General features: G+C 42.2%; 1 pseudogene; it reads left to right on the plus strand.

Moving 5' to 3' along the window:
- Positions 1-1,557: 1,557 nt before the first annotated feature.
- Positions 1,558-25,531, plus strand: part of LOC128097042 (cell division cycle-associated protein 3-like) — an 86,561-nt pseudogene continuing 62,587 nt past the window's right edge.

Raw genomic sequence — 25,531 nt, forward strand, 5'->3', positions numbered from 1 at the left:
ACTATTGTGAGCATCCAGGACAAAGCTACCCAATCTCATGCTCAAGATTACAGGGCTTTATTATAGAAACTACAAAATCTTTTTAGCTCTTCATGATGCTTGGGAAATTAAGATTAATAATCACTAGTAGCCGGGCAGTGGTGGCACACGCCTTTAATCCCAGCACTCGGGAGGCAGAGGCAGGAGGATCTCTGTGAGTTTGAGGCCAGCCTGGTCTACAAAGTGAGTTCCAGGAAAGGCGCAAAACTACAGAGAAACCCTGTCTCGAAAAACCAACAAAAAAAAAAAATAAAATAATCACTAGTAACAAAACTTTCTGTGAACCCTGATATCTCAATGAAGTGAAATATAAAATTTGTAACCTTACACAACACTTTCTAAATGCTTTGTAGATCTTTCTAAAAACACAAATAAATTCTCTCTGTGAACTTTATCATTTTTCTTTTGAGAAAAGTATTCTTTTCCTTCTGAATATTTTGACTAAACTTTGGTTCCAGCAATCAAATACCCACTTTATTCTATTTGGTTCTGACTTATTTGTAAACATTCATCCCACAATGAGTTCAGGCTTGATTATTAATTCACCCATGGAAACATGGAGCACTGATTACACATAGGACATGAAGCCTGGTGTAAAGTAAGCAAACAATAACTTTGTAAGGAACTGTTACTAATCAAATGCTCACTGTTTTCACAGATGTGTCAGGCTCTTGACTGGGTACTAGAATTAGATTACATTTTTTTTCCTCCCAAGAACATAGAGTTGATTCTTGCCAACTGCAAAGTGACAGACCTAAGAGTTGAAAGCCACCAGATTGAGTCTGACATAACTTTTGGTTCCATGAGGAAAAACACCCACTTCCATCCATTCTTGACTTTGTATCTTTGCCTAATAGAAGCAATAAATTCATCCCTGCTTGTAATCTAAAATATACTGAGAAAACTTAGATTGGGAAGGCACTATTAAAGAGCAAGCCATAAAAATACTGTAAACCTGTTTGCACACGCACTACCTTGAAAGTAATTTCCGAACAGTAGAGAAGGAACTGATTACCAGGAACAACAGCTGCCAGGATCCTTTACACCACTTTCTTATAAATGGGAGTCACCTTAGCAATCACCGCTAGCCTCCAACTGGGAAGAAAAGTAACTTGTATTTAAAGGTCTATAATGTCTACTTCAAGGTGACCTTGGATGAAATTCTCTCCTTTTAACACCTCGTTCCTCTGGACCTGCAATCACTGTGACATAGTGAATTCTGCCAGTCTGTCTTAAATTGTGTTGCATACTGCATCAAGCAAATGGTCTTTCAGTTCTCAGGGTCTGCTCTACTCAAACACCATTGCCCCTGACCTTGACTAATAAAAGGTTTAAAAGGTGTCTGTGGTAGCCCTTAGCTCTCGGGTCCTAAGATGTGAGCCAAGCAGATAGATGCACCAATGCTATGGGTCTGAGCTCCTAAAAACCCAACCATCATATTCCTCAGTCCGGCAGCAGGACTCGCCATAACTCTACCATGCGGGTAACTTATCCACAGGGCGTGGAGTGCTGGCCAAAATGAGTATCCATGGCTCCTTCAACGCCTCTAACTACAGGAAAACAGGAGGCAATGTCTTCCAATATCCTAGCGTCATTTCCAAGACCTTTCCAGACGAGAAAATCTCCTCCAAGTGTCGATGTATTACAACTTTCAGTCTTTTACATCGCCTTTTCTGATTGCTCAGGATTCAGCAGGACATACTATCCAACTAGAAAGGCTTTCAGTAGTCTTACTTTTGTCGATAAACATAGGAGAAATTTAAAATACATACTTTGACATTTGTCTAAGAGAAACACACCATGACCATGCTGTTAACATAGATTAAAGCACGAGGACTCCACCTAGCCACTGTTCTATGTGAAAGTGGACACAAGACATTTTTTAAGAAGAACCCAGTCCTTACTCCCGGCACTCTGAGGACCATCAGTAAGCCTGTATGATGGGAACACCCAATCAGGCATATGTATTATGTTCCTATTCTGCCCCCAGTCCCAGAGCATTCATTCTTTTGACTGCCAAAGTGTATGGCTCTGTCTTACACAGTCATTCCTCGTCTAAGTACTTGATGGCAGTAATGGTAACTTGGCTTCTCATGAATTCTTCCCCAAAGCTCTACTGCTCAGAATCAGGTTTGCAAAAGGCCTCACTCAGAAGCACACTCACAAATCCATCGATCCAATATTCGAAAATTTGTCTTGATGTCCACAGTGTTCTACCTTGTTAGAAAATCTACCTGAATTGTGTTGTTGGAAAATAAATAGGTCAGGAAAGGAAAACTGAATGGAAATTGTCACTATTAAATTACGGGCATCAGCTACTTTATCCTCAGGGATCACTCCTACACAATTAGCAATATAAACGGCAGGAAATGCCCTAGACAGGCGGACAGTGATGACACCAGTCTTAAGCTCTATTTTTGAATGTTGTGTATGTCTGTAGTGTATGTATCCTGTGTGCTCGTGTGTTCAAGTGTTGGTGCTCACATATGCATATGTGGAGGCCAGAGGTCAATGTTGGGTGTCTTCCTCAATCATTTTTCCACCTCACTTTTTGGGAGAAGATCTCTCACTAAACCTGGAGCTCATTGATTGGCTAGATTGGCCAGTGATTCCCTTGTCTCCCATCCCTTTACTACAAGTGTGTGCTGCCATACCCAGTCCTTCACGTGGATGCTGGGGACACAAACTCAGGTCCTTATAATTGCACACCAAGCACTGAGCCATCTCCCCAGCCCTAGTTAAAAACTTGTACATGCTCTCCCATATCAGAAGTAGATTTTATGGTAACATAAAAATTTGCATGGTATAAAAAGTATGTTTACCTACCTTCTCTGAATCTCATTATAGGAGATAATAAAAACGTCTTCACTGGTTTCCCACAAGAATTAGAATATTGAGCAACAAATCCAACGCTTCTCATTTCTGTATTGCGCCCTAGCATATTCTGCCCACTAATCTCTATTTCTCATTATTATTTCAAATCAAAGCAGATTAATACTTTCTGATCAAAGTTTACAATTAGGCAAGTATTTTGTCACTGAGTTATACCCTCTACCCTTCACAATTTAAATATCAATTTGTTTATACATTTTTATCTACTACTCCTATTACTTTGAGGACTCAGTATGGGCACATGCCTTGACTGTTTGGTGAAATCTGCAGACTTATTGGCTACAATGTCCAAAATGACATTTAAGTGACTGATCCGAATGAAAATAATGAATGAGTTAGGATTTTAATATTTAACCCCAAATTAAGTAATGGTAGTTTCTCTCATTGTTTTGTTATTACAGAATCATATTCACTTGGCATCCAGCTTGTGAATATTTCACTGCTTTCACTACTTGCTAATATGCTAATATTAAGCATATTGTTTAAAACATGAGGATCAAATTTATCAGTATAATAAAAGTCTACTTCAGAATTTCTCAGACAGTCCTGAATTATCATATTTTTTGCATTAATAATATTTGTATATGTGTTAGGTAAGTTGTGTTTTAAGAACATAGTAAGTGATAAAATCAAATAAAAATTGTATGATAACTCACAGGTATGGCAAATATATGTGATAGTTATTTAAATAAAGTGTTCCACATCCACAACAAAATATTTAGAGTGGTTCCCTCCATATATAGAATATATATTCATCTTTGGATTTTTCCACTGTATTTATCCTCATTGAATCTCTTTATATAGCTATCAAGAATTACTTATGTGCTTAAAAACCTTAAATTCTAAATAAAAAGGCACTTGTTACTTTGGTTTTAAGATTGTTCAAGTGAATAGTTTAGCATGCATAACATTAGATCCAAAGTGCCCGCAATGCCAGTGCTAGTGACAATGTTCTAAGCAGGAGGACCCTGACTGGCAAACAGGGGGTTGTTACTGGGCAAACAAAAGCCTAAACTCAGTACCCCTCAGGAATCTCTTAAGATGGGTTTCTGTTTACTTGGACCTCACTTAATCCACCCCCAATAGTCAACTGCCTCCAGCCAGGGCATCTAGTTCCTGGTTAATACAAATAGCCTGTATCAGCTAAAGGACCCCACCCTGCTGACTGTCATACAAAATCTGCTTGTTTTGTCGCCATATTGCTTCCCTCTGCCCTCTGCTACACCCCGAGAGATAGTCTCGGCAGTTTAATCCCCTATAAACTTTTCTTTCTACCCACAGAGTGGTCTGGTTTGGTAGTTTGGCTATATCCTCAGTTACACATAAAATTCCTAAGACATTCTTTTATTGGTGCATATGCCTTTCATTGCATTTACTTAGAAAAGGTTGACACAATCAAAAGTCATCAGGTCAACACTCAATATTTCTGCTGCCCTCTTCTCATATGCTTCTTATGGAGCAAAAGTTTTCTTACTGTTAAACAACATTCAATAATTCAATAATGATTCTGTACACTTTTTCTTAAGGAATTCTTTTCCAAAGTACTCTTTTTCACTGGAATTTTGGGATTATGGGATTTATTCTAGTGTTTTTGTTTTATACATCTTAAGTCAGTAACAACACAGTGGTTAAGGAAGACCAAATTTTAGCTACATTCCCTGGGCAGCATTGATGGGACATGTATCAGAGTCCCACACCTGCCTTACAGTAATCTCTTCTCCAGGGTCCTTGTCTCAAAGCCAAGACTTCCTGAAAGAGTGCTCTATTCACTAGAGCATTTAGTCACAGGATGGGTATTTTTGTAGATAATCTTTTACTGAATAGTTGCTATCGGCAAGGAATATATATTATCTCATTTAACACTCATTTTACAATCCTTGATTAGTAATGAAATCATCCCAATTTACAGATGAAGAAAATCTGCCACTCAGAAATGACATACCCAGTCTGTTAATGGTGGGAGTTAGTAGTGAAGTCAGTATCAGATATGAAAGGAACTCCATTTCTCCAAATTCCAAAAGGCAAAAGGGACAAATGGCTATCTGTGGTGTCTATTAGCATGCTAAAGTTCACGCTGGCCTCCAGGCTCCCTCAGTATCACAAGTATCTGCTATACATTTTTCAATTTTCCCAGCTCTTCTCACCTCCTCCCCATCCCTAATCTTCCCCAGTTCAGGGCTCTCCTCCGCCTAGCTAGCCATTCTCCTTATAACCCTGCTATTTCCAGCTATGCCCACTCAGTCTCTCCCTCCCCCCTCCCTCTGTCCCTCCTGCTCTCTAGCTGCTGTTCCCCTGTTTTTCTCACGCCCAGGTCCAGTCTGCTGGCCACATGCAGTCTACTTCTTTCTCTCCCTGCTCTGGATTTCCAGATGCCTCTGGCTGTTCTCAAATATCTACAGTAAAAACCTTTACCCATACCATGGAGCAGTCGTGACATCAGTTTATACAGTCAGGACTGGGTTCTTCATAGCTCTTACCTGCTTATCATACCTTAAACTGATACTCTCTACTGCCTCCCAACTTCATTAAAATCAACATTACTGAAAATTGAAATTACCAACAACTAGCGGTACTCTGAGCCTTAATCAAATAAACTTGCAATGAATGGCAGTGGGTGCAGAGATGCATGGCTGCTTAACGTCCTCAGAGTAGGTGATGGTTGAGTGCTCAGCACCAGACAGGAAGTACGTCAGGTCATCTAGGATTCAAACAACATGGAGGAAGAAGGAGAAGAGAGATAAGATGGAAGATGGAGAGGAGGTTGGGAAATACTGTCTTCTGAGAATGACACATGGCAGCTCCCGTGGCCTGCAATGGGCCTGCACATGGCATGGTGGCAGACGGCCAACACAAAAGGGACTCAATGGCGTTTGGGGAAGGTTTTTGTCTCATAATGCTTTGTTAGGGCTTTTTCCCCCCTAACCTTACAGTTCTTTTGTTTATACCTCATGGCTTTTGATTTTGTGTTTTTAGGGAACTTCTGTGTGTGTGCCAGTGTATGTATCTGTGTCTGTACGTATCCCTTGTACTTTTTCTTGAGCTCTTTTTTTTCGTTTTTGTTCGTTTGTTTTGTCCTGTTCCAGTTTGTCTGTTGCCTGTTTGTTTTCTAATGAGAGGAGAAAGGAAGCATGCAGATTGGAGTGGGTAGGGAGGTGAGGGGGACCTGGGAAGACTTGAGGAGGGGAGACTGTGATCAGAATACATTGTATGAAAAAAATCTACTTTCAATAAAAATTCAAGTTATAGAAGGAAAGGGAGGAAGAAGAAGGGAAGGAAAGAAGGAAGAAGGAGAAAGAGGAGGAGAAGAAGAGGAGGAGGAAGAAGAAGAATGGGGGAAGGAAGGGAGGAAGAAAGGAAGGAAGGAGAGGGGAGAAAAGGGGATGGGAGGAAAGGAAAAGAAGAAAGAAAGACTATTTCAAGGGGCTAGTCCTTGCTGAGGTCCCTGTGACATTTTGGGTCTTCTCTGAACATTTAAAAAAAAATAAAAACGATAAGGCTGTCAGCAACCAACAGGGAAGGGCTGGGGAGGTGCCTTTCCCTGCCTCCCGACCAAATCATTGGCTACTGATGGATTGTGGGGGAGGGGCAGCCATTGTCTTAAATAGTGCACCACTGGTGAACCCACCAGGTTCTAATGCATGGCTCCAAACCCATGCTCACACAGATGGCCCTGGTACAGTGGGTCACAAAACTAAGGGACACCAGTGTGGAAAAAGAACATCACAGGGAGGTGGGGATCATAGAGACTGAAGGGAGAAAGGGAGAGGGTGAAGTGTGAGACTAATCAATAAACTCAAAGAACAAATATATTATGTTACCCAGAAAATAACTGAAACAATAAAAAAGATTTGAATTCTGACAACAGGAAAAGAAAAAAAAATTACCTATGACAAGTGGACAAATTGTCTATAACACCTTTGCTTAGATATGAGTACATTATGTACACGCAACAGAGTTATTTTGACTGGAAAATGCCATAAGATTTTAACATATGAATGTTTCTCCCTGAAATGTTTTTTCCTTTCTCTTTCAAGTTGGTAACTTGTCTACTTGTTACTTCATAGATGATACAGGGTTGAGTTTTTCGAAGACTGAGCTTTCAAAGGAGCTGGCAGATTTAAAAAAAAAAAAATACACCAGATTTTCAGTTAAATCTGAATTTCAAATAATTCGCATCTTAGCATATGTCCCATGCAGTGTTTTGAACAAATGATTGTGTTAATCAGAAAGTCATATTTAACTGGGCATCCTCTTTATTTCCTAAGCCTAGTAAGCATATCTCTAGGAAAATTCAGTTTACGGAGAGTAAAAGAGAAGAGAAGCCGGAAGGCAAGGCTTAATAATGTGTGAGCTGAGCAAGAGCTGGGAGGAGTGACTTCAATGGGCCCATCAGGAGCTAAAACAAACACAACAGAATAATCCAGAGATCACTGTGAATCCTTTAAGGGGAGATACCCACTGCAAATATTTTCTGTGAACATGTAGTAGTGTGAAAAGCTTGAGTTTTCCATAAGTCATCAGCATCCCGGGGTAATATGGAAACAAAGAGTTGCCAGTCCTGAAGGACTATGAAGACACAGGCTTTTTTATTTTTTAATTTATATGTATAGGTGTTTGGCTTGCAGGTACATCTGTCTATGCACAATTTGTGTACCTGATGACCACAGAGGCCAGAAGAGGGCATCAGAACCCCTGGAACTGGAGTTAAAGACAATTATGAACCACCATGTAAGTATTTAGAGTTAAACCTGGGTCCTCTGGAATAGGAGCCAGTGATATTGAACACTGAGCCATCTCTCCCGCTTCAACAGCTGCCTCTTGATCTGTCATTTCTCATCTTCCTGGTGTGATGAAATGCCACACTGCAAGAACTAATGACAAAATTAAGATTCAAGCCCAGTTAGGAAGGTTTGTCTTAAAAAGGTACTGTAGACTTTTATATATAAACTATTACATTTAGAAATATGAACATCTACTAGTTAATTGCTGTTACTACTATTATTATAAGTATTATAAGTGTGTTGTTGTTGTTGTTTTTGTTGTTGTTTTAGCTTGTTTCTTTGATTTTGAAATAGGATCTTGGTAAGTAGCTCAGGATGGCCTTGAACTCACTACAATCACCCTATTCCTGCCACCAGAGTGCTTGGATTGCTACATACTAGTTTTTTTTGTTTTTTTGTTTTTTTTTTTTTGGTTTTTCGAGACAGGGTTTCTCTGTGTAGCTTTGCGCCTTTCCTGGATCTCGCTCTGTAGACCAGGCTGGCCTTGAACTCACAGAGATCCGCCTGCCTCTGCCTCCTGAGTGCTGGGATTAAAGGCGTGCGCCACCACCGCCCGGCTACATACTAGTTTTTAATAAGGGAAATTAATAATACGCTTCAACTTCAGGCTGGAATCATTTAAGAAGCTCTTCAGTTGTGAATATCTAGAACTACACATGTAAAGAAGAGAAATTATGGAACCAAACACTAAGCAGTAAATTGGGAGTGTTTGGGTGTCAAGTGACTAGCCCACTTCAATAAACCAGGAATACTGTAGTGAGAAACACATGCCTCTCTTTTGGACACTTAACTTCTGGTGGGTGTTGTTTGTTTGTTTGTTTGTTTGTTTGTTTGTTTGTTTGTTTGTTTTGGAACAAGCAAGCAATTTCAACTCTAGAGTTTTCCACCCAGAATCACAGACATCAGAGAAGGACAGGATCGACTGTCTGGGAGGTGACAAGAAAACGGTCATTAAATAGGTTACTCCAAAGAGACTGAGGTCTTCAAAGAAGCCGCTGGCATCTATCCAGAGAATGGTGTGGAGAAGGGTCCTCTGGAGTAGGTTTGATATATCTGGAACACAAAATTGTCCAAAGAGAGCAATATACAGCCAGACTAGGCTCCTAGGACATGAAACCACTTCTTGAATATTAACATCTACACAGATCCTCAGAGACCCTATGGGTTCTGATTCATCGGGCTTGATGAGGGGGCCTCTGTAAGTCTTCATTTCTAACAGCTGGTGCAAGCACAGAGAAGCATCTGGAATAGGAAGCCCCTATGCCACACTACAGATCTTATACCTTTTCCTCCGGGTGAGAGTAGGAGTTGGGGCGTAGGGCATTTTGACTTTCATAACCTGAGGGTGACCAGATTTCAGAAGGTTAGAAGCAGGCACAAGACTACTTCTACAGTCCAGAGAATGGCAGGTACATAAAAACTGAAGACATTTTCTTGATTAATGATTGATGTGGGAGGGTCCAGCTCACTGTGGGCAGTGTCACCCATGGGCAGGTGGTCTTGAGTTGTATAAGAAAGCAGGCTGAGCAGGTCATAAGGAGTAAGCAGTGTTTCTCCATGGCTTCTGCTTCAGTTCTTGCTTGAGGTCCTTCCCTGAGTGGTGAACTATGACCCAGAAATATAAACCAAATCCCTTTCCTCCCACATTCTTTTGGTCATAGTGTTTATCACCATAACAGAAAGCAAAGTTGGACACACACATTGTAGATTCAGTCACACGATGCTAAGGCCCCTCTGGATATATTCTGTCTTCTAAGATAACAACGTAAATTCCTCTTGAGCAGGAATTAGCTTCCCCATGTTTTCACCACTAAACATGTGCCTGATACACAGGGCTTCCTCTGACTGCAGTTCTATTGATATGCAGACATCTCTTTCTGGATCAAAGACTCTTTCACAAATATTAAAGCACAGGAAAACCTCAGAGCACCAGTCCCCAGAGTCTCATCGTTTATTTTCCCTCTTCTCCTTTTTAAAATTGGAAGCAATATGAGATTGCAATGCCAGTTATAAAGCTGAGAACTTATTCATTTCTCAAGTCTCAGAACAGCATCCTGAACCGCAGATCCCGTGGCCCTTCCTGATGACTGATTAGTGTTCTTTCCTTTACCACCTGCCGGTGATAACCTGCTTTGATAAGGTACTTAGTGCATTGACTTAGCACCTGTGCTAATTGCCTTATCCTGTTACAAACTGATTCTTAGTGTGTCGAAATGTTATCTTCAGCCAGTGGTTCTCAGTCCTGCTGACATGGTAGAATAACCTATGATCCTTTTTTAAAAAAAAACAATGCCCAGACTCTACCCTCCCCAGGTGCTAATTTGATTGGACAGATGTGGGACTCAATTGTAAATATGATTTATAAGCTGCCTCATTAATTCTATTGTACAGTCAAACCTGGCAAGCTCTGGCTGACTCAAACCTACATGAGGATTTTGTATTCCTAACATCTACCCTTTGGTAATTCAATCTAAATCTATCTTATGAAGCTTTATCTATGAGGAACATCGATAAGAATGGGGAAGGAATCCAAATTCCCCAACAAGATGTTATAAAGCCTATAAAGAAAGCTATTAAAGTAGAAAGAACTGAGAGTTAATAGTTTGAAAAAAAACAAAAAAGCTCTATTATCTCACCGGTTAGGTAATATTGGAGAAGTCATTATCTGCGGTCTGACTTCTAAGCACTGTGTGTGTGTGTGTGTGTGTGTGTGTGTGTGTGTGTGTGTGTGTGTGTGTGTGTGTGTGTGTTTGAATGCAGATGTGCACATGCTACTGTGCACACCTCAGCTGTGGGTCCTCACCTTCCACCTTATTTGAAATAGGATCTCCTATTGCTTGCCACTCTGTGTACTAGACTGTCTGGCCTAAGAGCATCTGGGGATTCTCCTGTCTCTCTCTTGAGTCTAGACATAAGAGAGCTGGAATTATAGGTGTATAATATTTCATGTAGCTTTTATGTGGGTGCTAGGGATCAATATCCAAGTCTTCAAACTCACAAGGCAAGAGTTTTACACTTTCCACCACGAGCCCTCTTCCCAGCCCAGAAGAATTATTTTAACCAGCTAACCTAAGAATATTTGTGAACTAATTTTATTTACTTATTTTTGGTTTTTTGAAACATGGTTTCTTTGCATAGCCTTGACTGTCCTGGGACTAGCACTGTAGACCAGGCAGGCTGGCCTCAAACTCACAGAGATCTGCCTGCCTCTGCCTCTAGAGAGCTGGAATTAAAAGCATGTGCCATTAAGGCCCAGCTTTTTGTTCTGTTTTGTAATTTTATTTTTCTAATGGGCAATATCTTGTAGCATGTATGTCATGATATCAATGGCTACATTGCTCTGTACCTCTCTGGGCATTCTAGCTCATGAGCATATTGTAAGTACTTTTACTTTCAAGGTCTCTAAGCCAATAAGGAAGTTGTTAGCCAGCAAAGCAATATGATACAGCCAACATCAATGCCAAATGATATGGGCCACCGAACAAAGATATTCATTGGATTTTTTTGGTCATTTGACAAAGTGGCTTGATGCCAAGATTTAGACTCTGAGGTAGCTAGCCCTTGGCTGTGACTCTCCAACCCACAACTACAGTAAGCAGGATCTGAGAGCCTAAGCACAGAGGTGTCATATGTGGGCAGCTGGGTAGAAATAGCCAAAGTCCAATGGCAATGGTAAGGTCCAGATTCCCCAGCAGGACTGTAACAGAAAGAAGACAGTGATCCCTCACCAGCGACAACCAAATGGCTATACAATAGTACGACTTGGTGTTTCTATATGAGAAAATTAGTCCCACTTTCTAAAAGTTCTGTTCCAGTTGATTATGAAAATGAAGCTTGCATCATTGCCATACCCTCAACCTTACATTTGCAGGCCAGAGCTTTTCCTTTAAAGTTGAAGCCCATTTCTACCTTAAGCCTTTCCTGCGTCCTGATAGGAAACTGAACTGGCCACGTTCAAGCAAGTTTAAGCATTTGGATAAGTTCTTACTTATTTCATTAGTGTGTGGTGTCTGCTCATGGACTGTTCCTTCCTCCCTGAGTCAAACTCCTGTGATGAGGCAGAGCTACAGGTGAAGGAGTGTTTCAGTTGGTGAGAATTGATCTCCACCGATACATGCAATCGGAACACCTGTCCTTACAGTGGTGGCCTCTCCATCTGGCTGCCACCGAAGTACTGCATCCCTCACGCCATTTATCTAGTCTCAGATTGCATGGCCTCGACCACCACTGGTAGTTCCACCCCCTATCATGTCTCTGTCCACTGAAATCTGTGTCCTTATGTGGGTCATGCAGGTTTAGTCGCTACCCTCTGTGTCCTTGAGCCATTGGGAACACCCCCGTTGACTGGCTCTGAGCTGAGAGGCATAAGAATCTTTGTTATGATGCCTCTGTCTTCCAGCCATCCACATAAAAGGCTTCACCTGGATAGGGTAGGTGCTGTAATCTTAAAGACCAACAGAATTCATTCTGTATCCACAGAAAATCCATTACAATTCCAGGGAACTTTCCTGACGGCCATCTTTTGCAGGAGAGTTTCACCTTTCATTAGATGTCCCAGCACAGAAACGATTCATAATCATTCATACTTTCCTGCTAAAGAAAGTCATAGGCTATATATGGGTATGACCTTGATAACTTCAAGGAAAAGGAGAAGTCTAATGCTCTGGAGTTCCAGAAGCAGAGCAGAACCAAAATTTCTGGGCATCATAACAGTGCTCCCTGAAGCACCAGCCCCTCATTTGGAATTTGGTTCACGGGGGGGGGGGGGGGGGGGGGGGCGGTCTCAAGATCTAAAGCCATTGTCTGTTTCACCAGTTTCCAACTTTTGTTTCTGCCATGGGGAGAATCTTTGTCTGGTAATGGAAAGTGGTCGAGAAGAAGGATCAAGGAAAAAACGTGGAATGAAGAGTCCTGTCCCCTTAGAAATTATGGATTTGCCCTTTCTTGAGCTGACTTTTGGTAGCCTCCATTATTGTGGACACTCCATTCTTGACCCTCAGTATGGAATGTCAGCCCCACAGGTCTTCTGACATAATTGAGCAGACCTGTGGCATTAAAAGTCAATAGGTAGCTGGCAGAATGGCTCATTGTGTAAGAATACTTACCACACAAACTCACAAGCTGACAGTTCAACCCCTAGAACCAACAGTGGAAGGAAAGAATTTCTCCTCAAAATTGTCCTCTGACCTTCACACATACACCATGGTAAATGTGCACCTGCATGTACACACACACACACACACACACACACACACACACACACACACTGGTAAGAAAGACAATTTTTAGTAAATAGAAGTCAGTAGAGGCAGCTGAGTTTCAACGTTCCATGTTATCTTCCAGCTGCTGTCCACAGACTGCCCTCTTGTTTTGTAGACCATATGACTGGGTCTATGGAGGCTGCACAGAGACGTCAAACATGCTTACCTTATCTAGTTATAGATCGGAGAGCTGGCATGGGAAATATGCACCTGCTAAGGAGATTGTACAAAAGTTGTGGGTTACACAATCATTTTGCTGATGCTGCTGAAAATCAAGAAGGGAAATAAAGCATTCCAGCCAGGTGTGATGGCTCATACCTTTAATTTCTGCACTTGGGAGGCAGAGACGGGCAGATGTCTGTGAGTTCAAGGCTATCCTGGTCTACAAAATGAGCTCTAGGACAACCAGGACTACACAGTGAGACCTTGTTTCAACCCTCCCTCAACAAAAAAGGCATTCCAGTTTAGACTAAGAAAAAATTTAAGTGCTGCCTTCTACCCAGCAAATGACAGCGCCTCAGTCATTTTCTTTACCCATTGATGTGGTGTAAGAGGTGAGTACTATACCGGTTTGAAAGACAACATCACCCATTGACTCAGATCCTTAAACACTTGGTTCCCAGCTAGTAGTGCTGATTGGGGTTATTTGGAAGGTGTGACCTTACTGGAAAAAGCTTATCACTGGGGAAGGGCTTTGAGAATAAAGACCTGAAGCCAACTCCAGTTGACTGTCTCTGCTTGCAGCTGGACTCTCAGCTTTCTGCTCCAGCCACTATGTCTGGGGCTTGCTGCCATGTTTCCCCACTGTTTTAGGGCTTCTATTGCTGTGAAGAGAAACCATGGCTCTCTTATATAAACAACTCATAAAGGAAAACATTTAATTGAGGTGGAAACTTACAATTTCAGAGGTTCAGTCCATTATTATCAAGTTAGGGAGCATGGCAGTGCCTAGAGGTGGTGCTGGAGAAGTAGCTGAGAGCCCTACATCTTACAGACAACAGCAGGCAATTGAGACACTGGGTAGTATCCTGAAGATAGGAAACCTCAAAGTCCACCCCACAGTGACACACTTCCTCCAACAAAGCCATACCCATTCCAACAAAGCCACACCTCCTAACAGTGCCACTCCCTATGAAATTATGGGGGCCAATTACATTCAAACTACCACACCCACCATGAAGGACTCTTATCCTTCTGGAACCGTAAGCCCAAATAAACTCTTTCTTTAAGTTGTCTTGGTCTTGGTGCTTTATAACAGCAACAGAAAAGTACTAATACAACTCCACAACACTCTCTCTCTCTCTCTTTCTCTCTCTCTCTCATACACACACACACACACACACACACACACACACACACACACACACACACACACGAGGCTTTTCATGCTGAAGAGTCTGTATTTCAAAATATACTTAATAGCATTTTAGTTATCCTTTCCTACCCACTGTTAAATATGAACCTTCAGTTTCTCCTACAGTGGTACTTTCCAGGCTCACTGTCTCTGAGGCTACTGTTCATAAAGCCAAGAGCTCAGTAGTAATGGTATCTAGTATTCCTATTTTTGTTGCTACAATTTCAATGAGTATCAAAACTTAAGAGGCAGCCCATATGTGTGTGTAATGACTTGTTTGTGGTCAGCTGGGTGTCGGCAGATTTTTGCAGGGACTCTTTTCATCACTGGGGTCACCTCGCTGCTGGGTGATTTAGATTGGCTTCAAGTAGTGTGACATTCTTATGCAGGTGCCTGTTTTTCCTCCTCGTGTAGTAACAAAGGCATGAGAGTAGGAGAGCCAGCTCAGCCATGTACGCAGTGTCCAAGGTTCTGCTTCTATCACATCTGTCTATAACTCTTGGACCAAACTCAGAATCAAGGCAAAGAGTAAACATGCACAAGGAGAACTGGAGACCTGAAACCAGCCATCCTGTTTATCACACCTAGGATTTCTGTTCATAAGAAGAGCCAATGCATGCCAAGAGCACTGACTCCAGGAATGGGACTGGCAAAGGGCATGAGACACTTCTTTGAAACCAAGGAGATGTTCAAAAGCCTCTGGTTGTAGAAATTCAAAGGAATGTTAGGAATGATTGAGAATGATCAAAGTTCACTATTCTTGTCTTCACGTCCCCAAGGGGAAGCGCCCTGTGAATTCTTCATATTTCATGAAGTTCGTCTCCAGCATCACAGCTGTGTGGTTCTAGTAGGAATGGCCACCAAATGCGGGGCTATTGAGGATTGCAAAAGAAAACTGAGAGAACTAGCAACAACTGAAATTCAATCCCCGCCTCTTGGTTTTGTCTCACTCTGTAATGAAAACTTTTAAAAAATAGACATAGAAAACAGTAGCATTTAAAACATCTTCCCTATAATCCTCTAGCATAAAGGCCAAGATGCCAAGTGTCATCCAACACTGAAAGGGATAAGCAAATTGGCGGTTGCTATGGAGTCACTTGAGCATTCCCTGGCTTGTGAAGTAGGGTTGACACTGACAGCTATTAAAAGCTAGAGGGAAACATAAGCCAAGTTCACATATTTTCGATGTAATGACAAAAACATGATTCTTATGGAACTGGCTCAAAATGTTCTCAAAATAGACAGAGTAGTAGGTTTCGGTAGAAAGGACCAAGCAGCCGTCAGTAAATGGAGCTTTTAATGGGGAAAAATGAATTCAAACAAAAGCTATACATTATGGAGATACAATAAAAATTCAGAGAAGACAAAAATGTTAGTAGGAGAAATGAAATATTAAAAATAATACAAAGATACAAATCACTACCACAGAGGAAGAAATAAATTAGTCGAAGGCTTGCAGAAAATCAAAAGCTGTTGAGAAATTTTCTTCAGAAGTTGAAAATAAAAATCCTTTTGCTTCTTGGTTGTTTGTGACAAAGTCCCATGTAGCCCAGTCTGGCCTTGAGCCTGCTTTGTAGCTAAGGCTGGAGGCAATGCAGATCTCGAAGGGGTTCGAGTTCTCCCTCTACACTGTTTCTTTTTGATGCTGGAGACCAAATCCAGGGCTCTTCGCATACTAAGCAAATGGTCTACCACTGACTTACATTCTCAGCCCTCTTGAAAAGATCTTTTTTAAGCTGAGAAATGACTCAGCTGTTAGGAGCACTTACTGCTCTTCCTAGCAGCCACATGGAGGCTCATAACCACCTGTAACTCCACTTTTCAGGGAACTCAGAACCCTCTTCTGGCCTTTAAGGGCACCAGCCATATAAGTGATTCACAGGCAAAATACCCATACACATAAAATAAAATTTAAACTTAAAAAAAGTAAAATAAATATTTTTAGAAGAGTTTTTTTAGGTAATTGTTTACTGGAAGAGGGCCAAGGTGACTCAGTAACTATGACAGGGCAGTGAGCAGAAGGTGGGAGTAAAGGGTCAGCCATTGGAGACACACTTACTTGTTCTGTGTGTAAACTACATATGCAGTTTCAGGCACGTACTTCACATCATACAAGGGAGGGCAGTCCAGACTAACCAGAATAGGATTCTAGGACCTTGAAGAGATTTTGTTTTGCTTTGTTTTGTTTATTGTTTTTCAAGACAGGGTCTCTCTACGTAGCCCTCATTGTCCTAGAATTCACTGTGTAGACCAGGCTGCCCTCGAACTCAGATATCTGCCTGCCTCTGCCTCCCAAGTGTGCTACCAGGGTTATACACTATTGAAATGACCTGATGAAAAGGAAATTGGAGTAGATCTGATCTCTGAGACCTGATGTCTCAGGAAACATTGAGCTTTGGGGGGGAGATACACATGCTTCAAAGGAGTTAAGAGAAGAAATCTCTCAGAGTTAGGGTCTTTGGTAGGGCATGAAACACCAGGATGCACTGTGCTGTACTGAGAGCAAATGCCCTTCTGTGAGTCCAAATCTAGTGGGTAAAACCAAGCATACAGTGTCCCCAAAATGAGCAGAGACACACCAAGGCTACCACCGATTAAAAGCAGCAGACTGTCTGTTACCAACACGTGGAGCATTTGTCCAGCCCAAGGGAGACTGAGACCCTGAGGAGACAAATATACAAAACACGGCACAGGCTTCAAAACCATTGGGTCAATCCTTTCTTTGGGTAATGATTTAGATACAAGTTCAAGAGAGATTGTTAATCAAGTCATTTGAAGAAATAGCAAACACAGTAAATGACAGAGGAGCAATGGAGAAGCAGCAATCTTGGAGTTCTTCCTCGAGCTGATGGGCAGAGTTGGGGCATGCTGGGCCTCCTAACAACCACTAGTGGAGAGCGTCCCGCACATTCCAGGTCTTCCTCTGCCGCACAACACGTATCTGGCTCGTTGCAGACCCTCATTCACCTAGTGCAGGTATCCAGCCTACTCTGATCCAGATGGAGAGCCCTCCAAGCCCCACCAGCAGAACAGCAGGACAGTTCTAAACAAACACGCGACTCGGGTCTCAGCTCACCTACTCTTTGCATTGCACTGACACCTATGAAGACCAGTGGAACAGATAGATACTCAGAGTCACCTAGGAAAGAGCTGAGTGAAGTACTTGAGACAGAAGTTTCCAGATTTATTTTTCCCCAGAGCTTTCTCTGCCCCAGAAACTGCTTTTGGGTTCTCCGTTATCCCTTGAGGGTCAGTTGGTACCCCGGAACCACACTGAGCTCCCTTCCAAACAGGTGTTTACCTAGAAGGAAGCAAAATCGTCCGCGGTAACACTAAGGGCCAGCCAAAACTCAAACAAACCCCGGAGAGACCCCAAGACGCCCCCGCCTTCGTGTTCTAAGCACAACAGACAGAAAGCAAACAAGGTACTTGGAAGGTCCAGTTTCACCCCCTGTTGGATGACAACGTCCCTAGGACCTTGGCAATATGACAAGGTAAGTAGCCATCTCCCCTAAGTGAAAATGTTAGGGAGCTAAAGGAAAGAGGCCTCTTGGAACTGGAAGATTTCCAAAAAGCTGGAGGAGGAGCCTGGGTACAAAGCCAGGACTATGACAAGGAAAATCACAACTTTGATGGAGAACTGGGTCTGCACTGGATCAATGCAGGCCTGGTGATACTCTGCATCCTTCACCACTTCTTCCCCAAGGGCACTAAGGAATGTCATGTTTTCTTTGACTCTTTCCAGGCTACCAACTCTGGTACTTGGACGTTATTGAACAGCCTTTGTGCTTTGTGTGTTTCTCGTATATTAAGGGAAGTGATTTCAAATAATGCTTTAAACTGGTGGTTCTCAACCTTCTTTTTTTTTTTTCTTTTTTCTATCTTTTTTTTTTATTAATTTATTTTGCAATACAATTCAGTTCTACATATCAGCCACGGATTCCCTTGTTCTCCCCCCTCCCGTCCCCCTCACCTTCCCCCCAACCCCCCCCCCATTCCCATCTCCTCCAGGGCAAAGCCTTCCCCACAGACTGAGGTCAACCTGGTAGACTCAGTCCAGGTAGGTCCAGTACCCTCCTCCCAGGCCGAGCCAAGCGATCCTGCATAGGACCCAGGTTTCAAACAGCCAACTCATGCAATGAGCACAGGACCCAGTCCCACTGCCTGGATGCCTCCCAAACAGATCAAGCCAATCAACTGTCTCATCCATTCAGAGGGCCTGATCCAGTGGGGACCCCTCAGCCATTGGTTCATAGTTCATGTGTTTCCATTCATTTGGCTATTTGTCCCTGTGCTTTATCCAACCTTGGTCTCAACAATTCTCGCTCATATAAACCCTATTCATTCTCGCTAATTGGACTCCCAGAGATCCACCCGGGGCCTAGTCATGGATCTCTGCATCCAGATCCCTCAGTAGTTGGATGAGGTTTCTAGCACAACAATTAGGGTGTTTGGCCATCCCATCACCAGAGTAGGTCAGTTCGGGCTGTATCTCGACCATTGCCAGCAGTCTGTTGTGTGGGTATCTTTGTGGATTTCTGTGGGCCTCTCTAGCACTTTGCTTCTTCCTATTCTCATGTGGTCTTCATTTACCATGGTCTCCTATTCCTTGTTCTCCCTCTCTGTTGTTGATCCAGCTGGGATCTCCCGCTCCCCCAAGCTCTCTTTCCCTCAACCCTCGCCTTTCATTACCCCCACTCATGTCCAGGCTGTTCATGTAGATCTCATTCCATTTCTCTGTCATTGGGTGATCCTTGTGTCTTTCTTGGGGTCCTGTTTTCCAGGTAACCTCCCTGGTGATGTGAGTAGCAGACAAGTCATCCTTGTTTCATGTCTAGTATCCTGCTATGAGTGAGTACATACCATGTTTGTCTTTCTGAGTCTGGGTTACCTCACTCAGGATGATTTTTTCTAGATCCATCCATTTGTCTGCAAACCTCATGATGCCATTGTTTTTCTCTGCTGAGTAGTATTCCATTGTGTATATGTACCACATTTTGTTTATCCATTCTTCAGTTGAAGGGCATCTGGGTTGTTTCCATGTTCTGGCTATTACAAACAATGCTGATATGAACATAACTGAACAAGTGCTCTTATGGTGTGGTTGAGCATTTCTTGGGTATATGCCCAAGAGTGGTATAGCTGGATCTTGGGGGAGATTGATTCCCAATTTTCTAAGAAAGCGCCATATTGATTTCCAAAGTGGTTGTACAAGCTTGCATTCCCACCAGCAGTGGAGGAGAGTTCCCCTAGCTCCACATCCTCTCCAGCATAAGGTGTCTTCAGTGTTTTTGATCTTAGCCATTCTGACAGGCGTAAGGTGGTATCTCAGAGTTGTTTTGATTTGCATTTCCCTGATGATTAGGGATGTTGAGCAGTTCCTTAAATGTCTTTCGGCCATTTGAGTTTCCTCTGTTGAGAATTCTCTGTTTAGTTCTATAGCCCATTTCTTAATTGGACTGTTGGGCATTTTGATGTCTAATTTCTTGAATTCCTTATATATTCTGGATATCAGTCCTCTGTCAGATGTGGGGTTGGTGAAGATCTTTTCCCATTCTGTAGGCTGTCGCTTTGCCTTGTTGACCGTATCCTTTGCTCTACAAAAGCTTCTCAGTTTCAAGAGGTCCCATTGATTGATTGTTTGTCTCAGAGTCTGTGCTACTGGTGTTCTATTTAGGAAGTAGTCTCCTATGCCAATGCATTCAAGACTACTTCCTACTTTCTCTTCTAGCAGGTTCAGAGTAGCTGGATTTATGTTGAGGTCCTTGATCCACTTGGACTTAAGTTTTGTGCACGGTGATAGATATGGATCTATTTGCAGCCTTCTACATGTTGATATCCAGTTTTGCCAGCACCATTTGTTGAAGATGCTTTCTTTTTTCCATTGTGCACTTTTGGCTTCTTTGTCAAAAATTATATGTTCATAGGTGTGCGGATTAATGTCAGGGTCTTCAATTCGATTCCATTGGTCCACATGTCGGTTTTTATGCCAGTGCCAAGCTGTTTTTATTACTGTAGCTCTATAGTAGAGCTTGAAGTCAGGGATCGTGATGCCTCCAGAAGTTGTGTTATTGTACAGGATTCCTTTGGCTATCCTGGGTTTTTTGTTTTTCCATATGAAGTTGAGTATTATTCTTTCCAGGTCTGTGAAGAATTGTGTTGGTATTTTGATGGGGATTGCATTGAATCTGTAGATTGCTTTTGGTAAGATTGCCATTTTTACTATGTTAGTCCTGCCTATCCATGAGCATGGGAGATCTTTCCATTTTCTGACATCTTCTTCAATTTCTTTTTTCAGGGACTTAAAGTTCTTGTCATATAGGTCCTTCACTTGCTTGGTTAGTGTTACCCCAAGGTATTTTATGTCATTTGTGGCTATAGTAAAGGGTGATGTATCTCTGATTTCCTTCTCCGCTTCTTTGTCCATTGTATATAGGAGGGCTACTGATTTTTTTGAGTTGATCTTGTATCCTGCTATGTTGCTGAAGGTGTTTATAAGCTGTATCAGTTCCTTGGTGGAATCTTTGGGGTCGCTCAAGTATACTATCATGTCATCTGCAAATAGGGAAAGCTTGACTTCTTCCTTTCCAATTTGTATCCCCTTAATCTCCTTATGTTGTCTTATTGCTCTGGCTAGAACTTCAAGTACTATATTGAATAAGTATGGGGAGAGCGGACAGCCTTGCCTCGTTCCTGATTTTAGTGGAATTGCTTTGAGTTTCTCTCCATTTAATTTGATGTTGGCTGTTGGCTTGCTGTAAATTGCCTTTATTATGTTTAGGTATGTTCCCTGTATTCCTGATCGCTCCAATACCTTTATCATGAAGGGGTGTTGGATTTTGTCAAATGCCTTTTCTGCATCCAGTGAGATGATCATATGGTTTTTCTCTTTGAGTTTGTTTATATGGTGTATTACATTGACGGACTTTCGTATGTTGAACCACCCTTGCATCCCTGGAATGAATCCTACTTGATCATGGTGAATAATTGTTTTGATGTGTTCTTGGAGTCTGTTTGCCAGTATTTTATTGAGTATTTTTGCATCAATGTTCATGAGGGAGATCGGTCTGTAGTTCTCTTTCTTTGTTGTATCCTTGTTTGGTTTAGGAATTAGGGTAATTGTAGCCTCGTAGAAGGAGTTTGGTAATGTTCCTTCTGTTTCTATTGTGTGGAACAATTTAGAGAGTATTGGTATTAACTCTTCTTTGAAGATCTGGTAGAATTCTGCGCTGAAACCATCTGGTCCTGGGCTTTTTTTGGTTGGGAGACTTTTAATGACTGTTTCTATTTCATTAGGGGTTATTGGACTATTTAAATAGTTTATCTGGTCTTGATTTAGCTTAGGTATGTGGTACCTATCCAGAAAGTTATCCATTTCTTTGAGGTTTTCCAGTTTTGTCGAATAGAGGTTTTTGAAGTATGACCTGATGATTCTCTGGATTTCCTCAATGTCTGTTGTTATGTCCCCCTTTTCATTTCTGATTTTGTTGATTTGGATGCTCTCTCTCTGTCTTTTGGTTAGTTTGGATAAGGGCTTGTCTATCTTGTTGATTTTCTCAAAGAACCAACTCTTTGTTTCATTAATTTTTTGTATTGTTCTCTTTGTTTCTATTTGATTGATTTCAGCTCTCACTTTGATAATTTCCTGGCGTCTATTTTTCCTGGGAGACTGTGCTTCTTCTTGTTCTAGAGCTTTCAGGTATGCTGTTAAGTCTCTAGTGTGAGATTTCTCCAACTTATTTATGTGGGCATTTAGTGCTATGAATTTCCCTCTTAGTACTGCTTTCATAGTGTCCCATAAATTTGGATATGTGGTGTCTTCATTTTCATTGATCTCTAGGAAGTCTTTAATTTCTTTCTTTATTTCTTCCTTAACCCATTGGTGATTCAGTTGGGTATTATTCAGTTTCCATGAGATTGCAGGTTTTCTGTAGTTTTTGTTGTTGTTGAAATCCAACTTTAGACCATGGTGGTCTGATAGAACACAGGAGGTTATTCCAATTGTTTTGTATCTGTTTAGATTTGTTTTGTGGCCAAGTATGTGGTCAATTTTAGAGAAGGTTCCATGGGGTGCTGAGAAGAAGGTATATTCTTTTTTGTTAGGATGGAATGTTCTGTAGATATCGATTAAGTCCATTTGAGTCATGACATCAGTTAAGTCCTTTATTTCTCTGTTAAGTTTCAATTTGGGAGATCTGTCCAGTGGTGAAAGTGGGGTGTTGAGGTCTCCCACTATTAATGTGTGGGGTTTTATATGTGATTTAAGCTTTAGTAATGTTTCTTTTACATATGTGGGTGCCCTTGTGTTTGGGGCATAAATATTCAGAATTGAGACTTCATCTTGGTGGATCTTTCCTGTGATGAGTATGTAATGCCCTTCTTGATCTCTTTTGATTGATTTTAGTTTGAAGTCTATTTTGCTGGATATCAGGATGGCTACACCCGCTTGATTCTTAAGACCGTTTGATTGGAAAGTCTTTTCCCAGCCTTTTATTTTTAGGTAGTGTCTATCTTTGAATTTGAGATGTGTTTCTTGTATGCAGCAGAAAGATGGGTCCTGCTTTCGTATCCATTCTGTAAGCCTATGTCTTTTTATAGGTGAATTAAGTCCATTGATATTGAGGGAAATTAATGACCAGTGATTGTTCATTCCTGTTATTTTTTGGTGGTGATGTGTGGGTACTTCTATACGTTGGGGTTTACTGCTGTGGCTTTATCTGTTGCCTGTGTTTTCGAGGGTGTATCTGACTTCCTTAGATTGGAATTTTCCTTCTAGTGCTTTCTGTAGGGCTGGGTTTGTGGATAAGTATTGTTTAAATCTGGCTTTGTCATGGAATGTCTTGTTCACTCCATCTATGGTGATTGAAAGTTTTGCTGGGTATATTAGTCTAGGTTGACATCCATGGTCTCTTAGTGTCTGCATTACATCTGTCCAGGTTCTTCTGGCTTTCAAAGTCTCCATTGAGAAATCGGGTGTTATTCTGATGGGTTTGCCTTTATATGTCACTTGGCCTTTTTCCTTTGCTGCTCTTAATATTCTTTCTTTATTCTGTACGTTTAGTTGTTTAACTATTATGTGGCGAGGGGACTTTTTTTGGGGGTCTAGTCTGTTTGGTGTTCTATAAGCTTCTTGTATCTTCATAGGCATTTCCTTCTTTAAGTTGGGAAAGTTTTCTTCTATGATCTTGTTGAATATATTTTCTGTGCCCTTGAGTTGGTATTCTTCTCCTTCTTCGACCCCTATTATTCTTAGGTTTGGTCTTTTCATGGTGTCCCAAATTTCTTGGACATTTTGGTTCATGACTTTGTTGGCTTTAGTGTTTTCTTTGACTGATGAATGTATTTCTTCTACTGTATCTTCAACGCTAGAGATCCTCTCTTCCATCTCTTGCATTCTGTTGATTATACTTGCATCTGAAGTTCCCAATCGTTTTCTCAGATTTTCTATTTCCAGCATTCCCTCTGTTTGTGTCTTCTTCATTTTTTCTATTTCCCTTTTCAGGTCTTGGACTGTTTCCTTCATTTGTTTCATTGATTTTTCTTGATTTTCTCTCAGTATTTTATTGTTTTCTTCCAGGACTTTATTGATTTCTTCTAATTTGTTTGCCCTTTCCTCTAGTTGTTTACAGCGTTCTTCACATTTTTTTGTCTTTTCCTCTACGCAAGCCTCTAGCTTCTTCATGATGTCATTCATAAGGTTGTTTTCTTCTGCTTCTTCCAATTTCTGATGTTCAGGTCTAGGTGTTGGAGGAGGGCTAGGGCCTGGTGATGCTGTATTGCTATTCATTTTGTTGTATATGTTTCTGCCTTGACGTCTGCCCATCTCCTTGTGGTTCGTTCTTGGCCTTATCCGCACACTTGGTTCAGACAGACCAGTGTTCCAAAAGGGAAGTCAGTGTTCCAAAAGGGAAGTCCGGAGCAAGATGGAATTGGGGGCCGTCCTCTAAGTCTCAGGAAGAGGCTTGGGGCTCAGGCGGATGGGCGTGGGGGCAGGGCATGGAGACTGCAGGGTCTGCCAGGGGTCTTGGAGAAGGGGATCCTTCCCGGTGGGGCTAGCAGGGAACCTGCCCGGTGGCCAGAACCTGGGGCCGAGTTGGGCAGGTCTTCCCTGGAGTGGCTGGTGCCCAGGGATGGGGTCTGGGGCAAGGACGGGCACTCACCAGTGTTGTAAAAGGGAAGTCCGGAGCAAGATGGGAGCTGGGGGCCGGCCTCTAAGTCTCAGGAAGAGGCTTGGGGCTCAGGCGGATGGGCGTGGGGGCAGGGCGTGGAGACTGCAGGGTCTGCCAGGGGTCTTGGAGAAGGGGATCCTTCCCGGTGGGACTAGCAGGGAACCTGCCCGGTGGCCAGAACCTGGGGCCGAGTTGGGCAGGTCTTCCCTGGAGTGGCTGGTGCCCAGGGATGGGGTCTGGGGCAAGGAAGGGTACTCACGAGTGTTCCAAAAGGGACGTCCTGAGCAAGATGGGAGCTGGGGGCCGGCCTCTAAGTCTCAGGAAGAGGCTTGGGGCTCAGGCGGATGGGCGTGGGGGCAGGGCGTGGAGACTGCAGGGTCTGCCAGGGGTCTTGGAGAAGGGGATCCTTCCCGGTGCGGCTAGCAGGGAACCTGCCCGGTGGCCAGAACCTGGGGCCAAGTTGGGCAGGTCTTCCCTGGAGTGGCTGGTGCCCAGGGATGGGGTCTGGGGCAAGGAAGCGGTTCTCAACCTTCTTAATGCTCCGGTCCTTTAATACAGGTCCTCATGTTGTGACCCCCAACCATAAAATTATTTTCGCTGCTACCTCGTTACTGTAATTTTGATACTGTTATGAATCATAATGTAAATTTTTTGGAGATGGAGGTTTGACAAAGAGGTTGCGACCTACAGCTTGAGAACCATCGTGAACAGTTTGAAAAAAAATAAGCAGTCTTGAAAGATATGAAATTGGTAAAAGGAATTCAGCTGGAATAAGTATATTTGCTATATGTATGTTTAGAGAATGAGTTAGACAACTTGAATGAAGTTTAAGAGCACTTGTATGGGAATATGAACTCTCCCTATGATTGACTCTAAGGTCAGCATCAATATACTTTATCTTTGTTGTTGATTTTTGTCTTTGCAGGGAGTGTATTGATTTATTTGAGACAGGGTCTCTTTATGCAGACCAGGCTGGCCTCAGACTCACAGAGGTCCATCTAAAAGACAAGAGAGAGACAGAGGGAGGGAGGGAGG

The sequence above is a fragment of the Peromyscus californicus genome, unplaced genomic scaffold (assembly GCF_007827085.1).
Source record: "Peromyscus californicus insignis strain IS unplaced genomic scaffold, ASM782708v3 Scaffold_5__1_contigs__length_169319896, whole genome shotgun sequence".
NCBI classification, from domain to species: Eukaryota; Metazoa; Chordata; class Mammalia; order Rodentia; family Cricetidae; genus Peromyscus; species Peromyscus californicus.